The 10,536-nt window shown below is 39.3% G+C and overlaps 1 pseudogene; it reads right to left on the reverse strand.

Annotated features, from left to right (window-relative positions):
- Positions 1-4,671: 4,671 nt before the first annotated feature.
- On the reverse strand, positions 4,672-8,395 carry LOC104430805 (annotated as a pseudogene).
- Positions 8,396-10,536: the final 2,141 nt, after the last annotated feature.

Below are 10,536 nucleotides of genomic sequence, written 5' to 3' on the forward strand. Positions count from 1 at the left end.
TTCAAAGCAATTACTATCACTACATAAGTAACATATACATGTTACTGGTACCTAAAAGCAACTCAAAATAAACTACTGGGGATCTACGAGTGAATACTCATCACCCGTTATTCAATTATTCCATTTTAGATCCTACGGTGTGCATTGTCATCATGTTCCTCAATTTCCAAATGAGGCTCCTTATCACTCCACCTATAACCATTCGCTCTGATACCAAAAAGGGGTGGCTGTGACACCCCGAACCCTTCACAGGTCGTCACCAGCGCCAATGTTACACCTTATTACCTTTCTGCTTTGAAGAAGTGTCCTAATTCGTAGACACATTTTTTTTTTATTAAAACAAAACGGTCCCAGCGTGACTCATTAGCGGAAGCAAATTAAAACATCACCATCTCTCCCCCAACCAACCATGATACAAATACACACCACTAATCACCATAATTTTATAAACAAGCCACGACACTTTATTTACATATATTTTCAAGATGAGACTTCTTTTGGGTCGGTACAACAAAAAGGAAAAGCTAGGACTCAGCCATGTCCAGCTTAAAACCTCAAAAAGAACCCTCGACCCTCAACATGACACGTGCACAATCCCCATCATAAGTGTCGACTAACTATCCCCAAAAAGGTTCCAGCCCCTACTCGTCACGTACATGCCTCACACCCAACCCGGTGCATCAGGCAGTGGCGGCGGCAACATCCCTCGCATCGCTCCATCCCGACGAACATGTACGGATATGAACTCCTGAATGACAGGGCCCCCAGCCAGGCCTACGTCGTACATCACTAGACAGCGTACTCGAATAAAAGTCAGTCCGGGAACAGAGGGACAGTCTATCTCAGCACACTCGACCTCTACATCGGATGGTAGACCGTAAAATACTCCCCGCGTGACGGCAGGAAGCGGCATACTGCTAATCTGAAATGTGGGTCCCCAAAGGGGTGAGTACAACCACTCGGCAGATAAGGAAATCCAATAACAACTCAATGCATCATGCAATTCATATATGCATTACAGGCGTTACTTACCTTGAAGCCACGCGCATACTATCATGCATCCATCATATCAATTTATAACACATACATGTGTATCATCATCATATCATACATGTCATCGTCGTCATGACGTCATTACATTACACATGTCATCGTGCCGTATCATATATCATCATCATCATCATCATCATCATCATCGTGCATATCATCATGCATATCATATCATGGGTGATCATCATTATTTCACATCACATATCATCATCATCATCATCATCATGCATATCATATCATGGGTGATCATCATTATTTCGCATCACATATCATCATCATCATTATCATCATGCATATCATCATGCATATCATATCATGGGTGATCATCATTATTTCACATCACATATCATCATCATCATTATCATGCATATCATCATGCATATCATATCATGGGTGATCATCATTATTTCACATCACATATCATCATCATCATCATGCATATCATATCATGGGTGATCATCATTATTTCACATCACATATCATCATCATCATCATCATCATGCATATCATGCCATGATTTAATTTTCACTTTTAGCTTTCAATTTGATCACCACATCACCCATTTCTCAATTCATCAATTTTATCATCCCCTCGGGCAAAGACCTCCGAGGCTTCCGGCATTCAGCCTCCCAGGCCATCGGGCATTCGGCCGCCCACATTCCGGACATCTCGCATCTCAACTAGCATCACGAGGCATTCCCTTCGGGCAGAAACCTCCGACAGGGCTTCCGGCATTTACACTCCCTGGCCGGGCATCCCGCAGCTCAAATCCTGGCGTCGCGAGGCATTCCCTTCAGGCAAAGACCTCCGACAGGGCTTCCGGCCCCCCACATTCCGGGCATCCTGAATCTCCCAGGGAAATCTGGCAATGCATCTCTATACATTCCGGCCTCATCCTCCACCACAACCACTTCCTCACTTATCATTATCCACATTTACCATTATTTTGATCTCAATTTAACATGGCATATGGCGTGACATCAAACAAGTCATACTTGGCATAGGATTCACACATGCATCATAATTCAATGTCATACATACACCAATATCTTATCATACATGCAACAATGTATAATTATTTATTAATAAATTCAATGGAATTTATGGCCAATAAAATAATCGATTTTATTTTTTTATTTTTTATTTTTTTTTTAAATAAATATTAAATTCAATATCTATAAACTCCCAAAATTATAAAAATTCAAGCAATCATTAAACAAACCAATAGGATGACAATTTCATGCAAAATTCATGGCCAAATTGAATTTCACACAATTTCACAATTTCCACAAAACAGCACATAATATTCGGATAAAACCAGAATGCACAGTTTCCGAAGAAATTCGATTAAAATATCCATACGTCCTCCCAAAATTATGAAGGTTTACAGAGTGATAGCCAAGACATTTTCGTACAACTTTCATGAAGAACTCAAAGCCAGATTATTTTTATATTATTTTATAAAACCTCACGAAGCTTCTGGATCCATTACCGCATCGTCCAGTGTACACATCACCGAAATATTGAGATTTCACCTACCTATTCTCTTTATTTTTCTCTGAATTTGGATATGTTGTACATCAAGATATCTTATACAATTTTCATGAAGAGATCTAAGTCAAATAACCAGAATATAGTCATCATTTAGGTCCTTGAAGTCTCGGGTATCTCGGAATACATCACCAGAATCATCATCTTCATGATCTAGTTGATTTACTAGGCTATAATTGTTCATTTCACTTAAAATTTGAGTATGTTGTATTTTAAGATGTTCCCTACAACTTTCATGAAGAAATCGAAGTGAGATTCTCAACACAAACCAACATGCAATCACGAATCCAGCAAGAGGTCAGTAAAAAGTCTCCAGATCTGAGGTCTCCGTAGAACAAGACTTTAACCCATCAAATATCCATAATTTTCCACGAAATTTCATTATGTTGTAGTTCAAGATGTTAGCTACAACTCTCATGAAGAAATCGAAGCCAAAATCGGACTCTAAACACACATGCAAGCTCAAACAAGTTTCTGACTCACACGGTCCGAACACAAACAGCCATACCATTCACACACAACTCATCCACGCTTCGGTTTTTTTCTCATCTAACACCCAAAACTCAACATGCAAACGACATACAAGCATGCAAGAGAAGCTAGAGGACTCCCACTTGCCTCTAGAACGGACGGTCGACTGCGAACGTCGACCGTTCGTTGGGTACCGTTGACGAGGAGAGCATAACTGTTAAGTGAACCATCAAAACAGTGACTAAATCTGGAACTTAGATATGAAGAAGAGGGTAAGTACACTAAAAATGCCAAAAGTTGTGTACGGTGCTCATTTTGGTACCAAAGTTTTCGCCGACTCACTTAAATGCCTCTAGCAAGATATTCTAGCCAAATTGATTACATGGCAGTTATAATTAAAATTTTAATATGATTTGACACATTTAAAAAAAAAAAAATCCAATCCACGTGGGTGTCCAAAATGACGTCGCACAATAATCACCTTTTAAATGAAATTATCATTAAAATGATCACTTTTTATCATCGATTGGCACTAAAGTGATCTTTTTTTACTAACGGCTAGCACTTAAATAATCACTTTTAACAATAATTAACACTCAATTGATCCATATATATAATTTTGGCACTTAAATGATCACTCATCAATTTGTCTACATGGCATCGTTTAGGTGTTATATGCTAATTCGTCACGCCAATAAGCCACGTAGATTCAAAAAATTAATGAAATATGACCGCGTTGGATTTTTGACAATATTGATCAAAATTGACACTTAAGTGATCGTTTTTTTTTTTTTTAAGTAACACATGATCCAAAAGAAACTTTTGGTATCACAGCGAGTGCCGTACATAACTTTTAGCACTTCTAATGTATTTACCTCGGTAGAAGATGAACAACGAGGGAGAAAATGAACCCAAATCCTGCAAACTCAAATCTCGGCAATTGTCAACCGTCTCCCAATAACCATTGACTTTGGCCTTACGTCGACCGGAATTTAGAGCAAACGGTGTTGAGAGAGACGAAGAACAATAAAAACGAGGGAAAGATAGGAAATAGGTATTTGAAAATGTTATCTGCTAACCTTAAAAAGAAAAAAATCGAGAACACTGCAAAGCCAAAAACTGGGAGGAGTTGCCTTGGGCTCTAGGCTTAGCCAATGGTAGCTTTGAGTCAAAGTGATTTACAAAATTTTACCAAAACACTATAATTTTCACTCAAAAGACATTGAAGACCTAAAGTCCCTTATGAAGCCACATACGGCCAAAGCTTGTTTTAACAAAAAACGGGAAAAAGAATAAAACATTTGTAGAGTGGTTGAGACATCCATCATCAATGCACAACTGTTGTAAACCAACTAAATACGACAGCAATAATTTCTAATATTAGGTGTGCAAGATTGACAGCAAATGAAGCTAGGTACATTAAATTTTAAAACAATGGGGCAGGTTTCTTCTATTTGAATGTCCACTTTTATCTACATTCAATCACATCGAAAAAAAAAATTAAATACATCAGCGGTTGAGACATCCATCATCAATGCACGGTTGTTATAAGTCAACTAAATACGGCGAGCAATAATTTTCGATGTCAAGTGCGCAAGATTGATAGAGAAATTGTGTGTTAAATTGATGTGATCAAAGGTAGACATAAGTGGACATTCAAAGAACATAAACCTGTCCCATCATCTTAAAATTTAGTGTACCTAGCTTTATTTGCCATACAATTGACTTTGTTCTCTTCATTTCTCTTTTCAATTGCTTGGAGCTCAACATAGAGTGGATGGATCCAGAACTCGAGCAACACCCTACTAACTTCATCAATCAAGTAAGACATAAGACGAAATTTGGATCGATGGCCTAAAATGGTTCTTCTTGTCCCAATAGAACATCATATAAATGGGATCGATTCTTTTTATCCCCGTGTATAATCCCACATCCATAAGAATAAAATACAGATTTTTCCCTCCTAACCCCACAGGAATGTTTCCCTGTTTACTTCTTCGAGTTCAAGGTAGTAGAAGATGCTGCTTTCATTTCGAGTAAAGCATCCTCAAAGCACTTGGCCAGAAAATCAGGGTCGTGGATGATGTCCTTGGCCACCAGAAATTGCATGTCCGCCTTCCCCGCATAGCTCACCATGTGCATCGTGAGTGCCTGCATGAATCGCCTCTCAAACACCCCACATCAGTCCTGATAAAGATTTCACTCTAGATACCGCAGACGATGAGGTGCGAGAATTTTGGAGCCTTACGTGGGGTAAACTCGAGACGTTCGCCCTTATGTATGTGATGGGGTTCCCCCCAAACGTGATCTCCTCTCGTGGGCCAAGCACGTTCGAGATGCTGAACGTGATGTTGCAGAGGATCCTGTAGTTGAGCAGGCTTGCAACCTGCATCAGCAAAAACAGAGAGATTGCGCATTTGTCAGCTTATTGTCGTTCTGTTTTCCGAATTGGAGAAGCGCGAACTGATCCTTACATGTGCTCCTAAAAAAGTCATGGCCATATCCCCGATTTTGTAGGAGAAGTGAGCCTCCAGGGATTCTTCTTCCGGTCCATCATCGACTTAGCTTTTCTCAGGTATTCGAGAGGGTCGCCACAGCTTCTGCTGTAGTGAACGGGGAGAAGGATAATCCCGAACTTGTTGCCCCACCTCAGTCCCGGGTTGCCTTTCATCAAATTGGATAGTTCCTGGTTAATACCACATCACACTTGATTCAGTCAACTTCAGTTAAAAGGCAAAAAGGGAAGTGAGATCATGAAAGAAAAGAGGAACGAGAATAGCAGCGAGACCCCCCTGCAATCCCTGTTGTTCTCGCAAGTTAACAACCGCCACTCCCGTTATTCGAGTCCCTTCCCGCACGGCTGACAAATGCAAATGAACATTTTTAGTCTTCGGAGATTCGTCATCTTTGAATCGACAAAAATCAGAGTGTATGTTCGGAAATGCTATTCGTTTTTTACCATTGGGAGACTGGTGGTCGATGTATTTGAACAAGCCGACTGATATGATCCCGAAGAGAACATCGTTAATGGTTTGCATTTGGAGCAGTGAATGAGATTCATCATCATTTAGTATTAGCATAGAATATTCATCATCTGGAAGTTGACTACAACAAAATGCATTGGTAGTCATGAAATACAAGAAAAACATGTAGTATTCTTCCTCTAAAGATAAATGGCCAATGAATGGAGTACTGGTCGCACTCGAGAGAGTCGTGCAAACCCCTGGCGAGCACTTGTCAAGATCAGTCGACCTCGGCGGTCATTCGAGCGAACCCGGCTAGCCCCCGAAATTGGCAACAGCGCCTGTTGGGGATCTACGGTTTCTATTGCTCTTTCTTTATAAGCTTCAACTTTTCTTATTTTTTGCATTTTAAATGGGGTTAATAACACGAAAAACCTAAACTTGTACAACTATAACAAATTTACTACAAATTAATTTATTAACAACCAAAAATCTCAAATTAATACACCTATGACAATTTTATCTCTATTAGTTTCCGTTAAATTTTACTATCAAATTGCCAAGTTGAATGATAGGTGATAATTGATGAATGTACCAGTTTGTGATTTTATCCTCGGTTTGTCACAGTGTGTACGATTTGTGATTTTTTTGGTGTTAATTCAATTTAATAAAAACTAATAAAGAGTAAATTTATCACAAATGTGTCAATTTAGGGATTTTGGAGGTTAAAAATTACTTCGGGGTAATTTTCTCGTAGTTTAAAGTTTTAGTTTTTAGTAAATTTATCATAGTTGTACGCGTTTAGAGTTTTTTCGTAATAGTAAGTGCCTGTTTATTAAAAACAATTTTTGTTCCTCGGAACAAAAATTTCTATTCTTTGTTCCGGGAACAAAAAGAATAGAAACATGTTTGGTAAAACTTTTGTTCTCGGAAATAGGGCTAGTGACCTCGCCGGAGTGTCGCCGGCCCGCTAGCCCCCAAAGACACCAAGCCACGACAAGGCTTGTCGGCCCAAGCCTCATTGGTGGCTAGGCGAGCTTGGCCGCACTAGATCTTGGCGAGCTTGACCTTGCCAGATCTAGGAGAGGTCGACCTCACCCAACCAAGGTGAGGCCGAGCCTTGCCAGCTGACGCGAGGCTCAACCTCGCCAAGATCCAGCGAGGCTGAGCCTCGAGGTGGCTTGGCGAGACTTCGGCGAGCTCACTGGACCTTGCCCAACCGGTCACCGTGGCCGACGATCAGCTACAACAGAGGAAGAAGGTAGAAAAAAAAAAAGAAGAAAAAAAGAAAAAAATAATAAAAATATTTAAAAATTAAAAGAAATAACAAAATTATACAATTTTACCAAATGCATTTCTATCCTCGGAATAAATTTTTTTTTTACAGTTACCAAACGTGTTCTTGTACTAAAAAATTGTTCCCGGGAACATAAACAAAAACAAAAAAAAAAATCATTTCTTATCAAAAATTGCTCCCTAATGTAATCGTTACTAAACGCGTCCTAAACCTTGTAAATATAATAGTTTTTCTGTTACTAAAAAAAAATTATAAATACGCAATGGCTCCATTACATCATCATTCAACCGCTTATTATACCTTTTTTTTTAAATTAAAAGTTTAATTTGAACAAAAATATTAGTAGGGATCACATTGGCAAAAAAAAAAAATTGTGTATAAAGTGAAGATTGAACAAATTAGGAAAGTATTGAATCAGCGGTGCTATTATTCTTTTTGGGCGATAAACACATGGAACTTACCGCATTAGCGATCTGCCGACTTGACCACCTTCATATCCTCCAAAAAAAACCTCGCCGTGGCCAGCTTCCTTGGCCGAGTTCCACCCCGCGCCACCACTCACTGGCGTCATCCGATCGCTCACCCACATGGTCCTCAGCACAAACTCCACTACGAAAACCACCGTGAACCACACCACCTCCAACACCCTCACTACTGCCTTCCACCATTCACCGCCACCGTCGCTTCTCCTCTTCATCATTGACAATGAAGGATCGATCGTCAGCAGTGCCTCGGGGTCGTCCACCAGCCGGGACCCTGCCAGGAACGAGGAAATCAGCGAGATCCCGTCACCAAGTGCATGGTGAATCCGTACCACCATGCACTGATGGGCCATCAGGAGGTGGACGTCCCATAGGGGCTTGTCGTCGCCCATGAGCCCCGGCGAGTCAGTGGACAGGTCAGCAAGGAACTCGTTGACTGCTGCCTCGTTAGAGAGGCCTTCGGCGACGGGGCCGTGGACCGGGACGACATGGGGGTCAATTTTCACGTGGGTCCTCCTCCAGTGCTCTCGACCTGCGGAGTCCCGCACCAAGAGGCTGCAGAACCTGGGGTGCGTATACATGGGGTAGCTCTAGATCGCCAACTTGAGGGCGTCCACATCGAGGGGTTGCTTCATGCCAATGGCGCAGTAGATCACCTGGTTCATCTCCTTCTGGAGGAACAGGCGCCCTTCCGGTGTGAGGGGCTCGTCGGAGCCGTTCTCCAGGGACCCCATGCCTGCGTGAAGATCGAAAAGGAGGGAATTTTCAGTATGGATGGAATGGCCGGAGAATGACGACAGTGCCGGATCTTACGAAGTCAGTACTTCTTGAATGGATAAAAACACGAATCAGAATCTGAAGAAGTAGTTTAAAAATCGAAGCTTTTGTTTGTATGGTGGGGTGGGGGGAGGAATGCGAGAGTGTCCGATTTATAATTTTCAGGCGAGATTGCACGAGGCTCTGGCATTTATGGATCTTAGCCTGCACGTGCTTGATTGTAAATAGTCAAAAAATGAAGATCATACCACCTTGTCCTTTTGTCCCTTAGGATTTTCTTTCGCTTTCAAGACTCAAATGTGCATTGAATGCGTGGGACGTTAAGTAAAAACTAATTTTTCAAATTAATAAAAACAAGCCAACCCAAAGTCAACCGTAATCATCATTAAGCTGCATTTTGCCATTTCAAGGTTAAGTCAAAATAGGACTAAATAGACCGGGATATAAAATATTTTGCTATATGTTATCCACTATTTGATTAATAACAGTACTAAATTTAGATACTTTCATACCATATTATATATATATATATTATTTGGTACAAACCTGAATATACACAAATGGAGATGGTAAGAATTTTTCACGATTCACAGCTGAAAAAACACAAATGTACATATGAAAATAACTTCCATCAATTATCGTGATTATTGTACTATCTAAATCTTAAATCGTAAACGAGCTTTATTAATCAATCCATGATTATTACACTATCTAAATATGAAATAGCAAAAGATCTCATTACAGCATTCTAGATCCACACATTCAATTATAACAAAAAATGAACAAACTCTAGTAACATCGATTCGGTAGATCTGCCAACAAATACCAAATCTAGTAAGAAAGAAAATATGATCATTCAACTTCACAACACTGAAAAGTATAGTGCTTTGACTATCTCGTTACTTTTGTGCACCTTTAACATGAACCATAGAGTTATGGAGCAGAATGAGTTTCGAGTCTCTTGCTGCTTTCGTTGACTTTTGATGCGAACCAGAGAGTTATAGAGGAAAATGAGCTTCAACTCTCTTGTCGTCCTCATGAAGTTTTAATGTGATCCAAAAACCTATGAAGGAATCGTGAAGTTTCAACAAAATTGAGAGATATGGAAGAGAAGGAGACGAAGAGTATAGTTTTTTTTTAAATTTTTAATTAATCTCATTGCCCCTTTTTTTTCATCGAAATTGGATCATTGACAAAATATCTTTCACCGAAATTCGTTTTCGATTTTTATTAAGCGGAGACAAGTTTTGTGGTGATTCCAAACAAATGTTGTATCAATGGAACACAAAAAATATATACACTTTTACAGAATTTAATCAACGATATGATGACATAAGAAAGCTTTGCCAAAATTTAATTGACAACAAAGTGCGGTGACAAAGATACAACATTAGAATTCAATCAATGACAAAGATCTGTAAACTACAATTAAAGTACAAAAATTGAAAGATATCTATATAGCGGAAAAGATAAATTGCAGAGTAGTAAAAATAAAGATAAATTTGCAAGAACATTGAGTTCTTTAATTGATTGTTCAAGATTTACAAAGATTGGGAGGGGGGAATTGTCCAAAAAGTCTTACACCTATTGTACAGTGGCTAATTAAATCATAAATATTTCAATTGTGTTAATTTAGCATTAAACTTATTGTACAATGGTCAATTCAGTTTGAAAACTTTTAATTATATCAATTTAGTCCCAACCTTTTGACAATTTACTAATTTAATCCTAAGCCTTCTTACAAATAACGGCTCTTCTAGCCAATTGTGACTGAGAATCACTGACGTGGTGATCTAGTCAATATGGTGATCTAGTCAATATTAGTCTTCCTACATGGCGCAGCTAGCACCAGTGTGAACGATTTTTAATTTTTTTTTTTAAAAAGATCAATTTTTATTATTTTTATTGTTTTTTTCATTTCTTTTCTTGCTTTTCCTATCCCAAA

This window comes from Eucalyptus grandis, chromosome 9 (genome assembly GCF_016545825.1).
Source record: "Eucalyptus grandis isolate ANBG69807.140 chromosome 9, ASM1654582v1, whole genome shotgun sequence".
In the NCBI taxonomy this organism is placed as follows: Eukaryota; Viridiplantae; Streptophyta; class Magnoliopsida; order Myrtales; family Myrtaceae; genus Eucalyptus; species Eucalyptus grandis.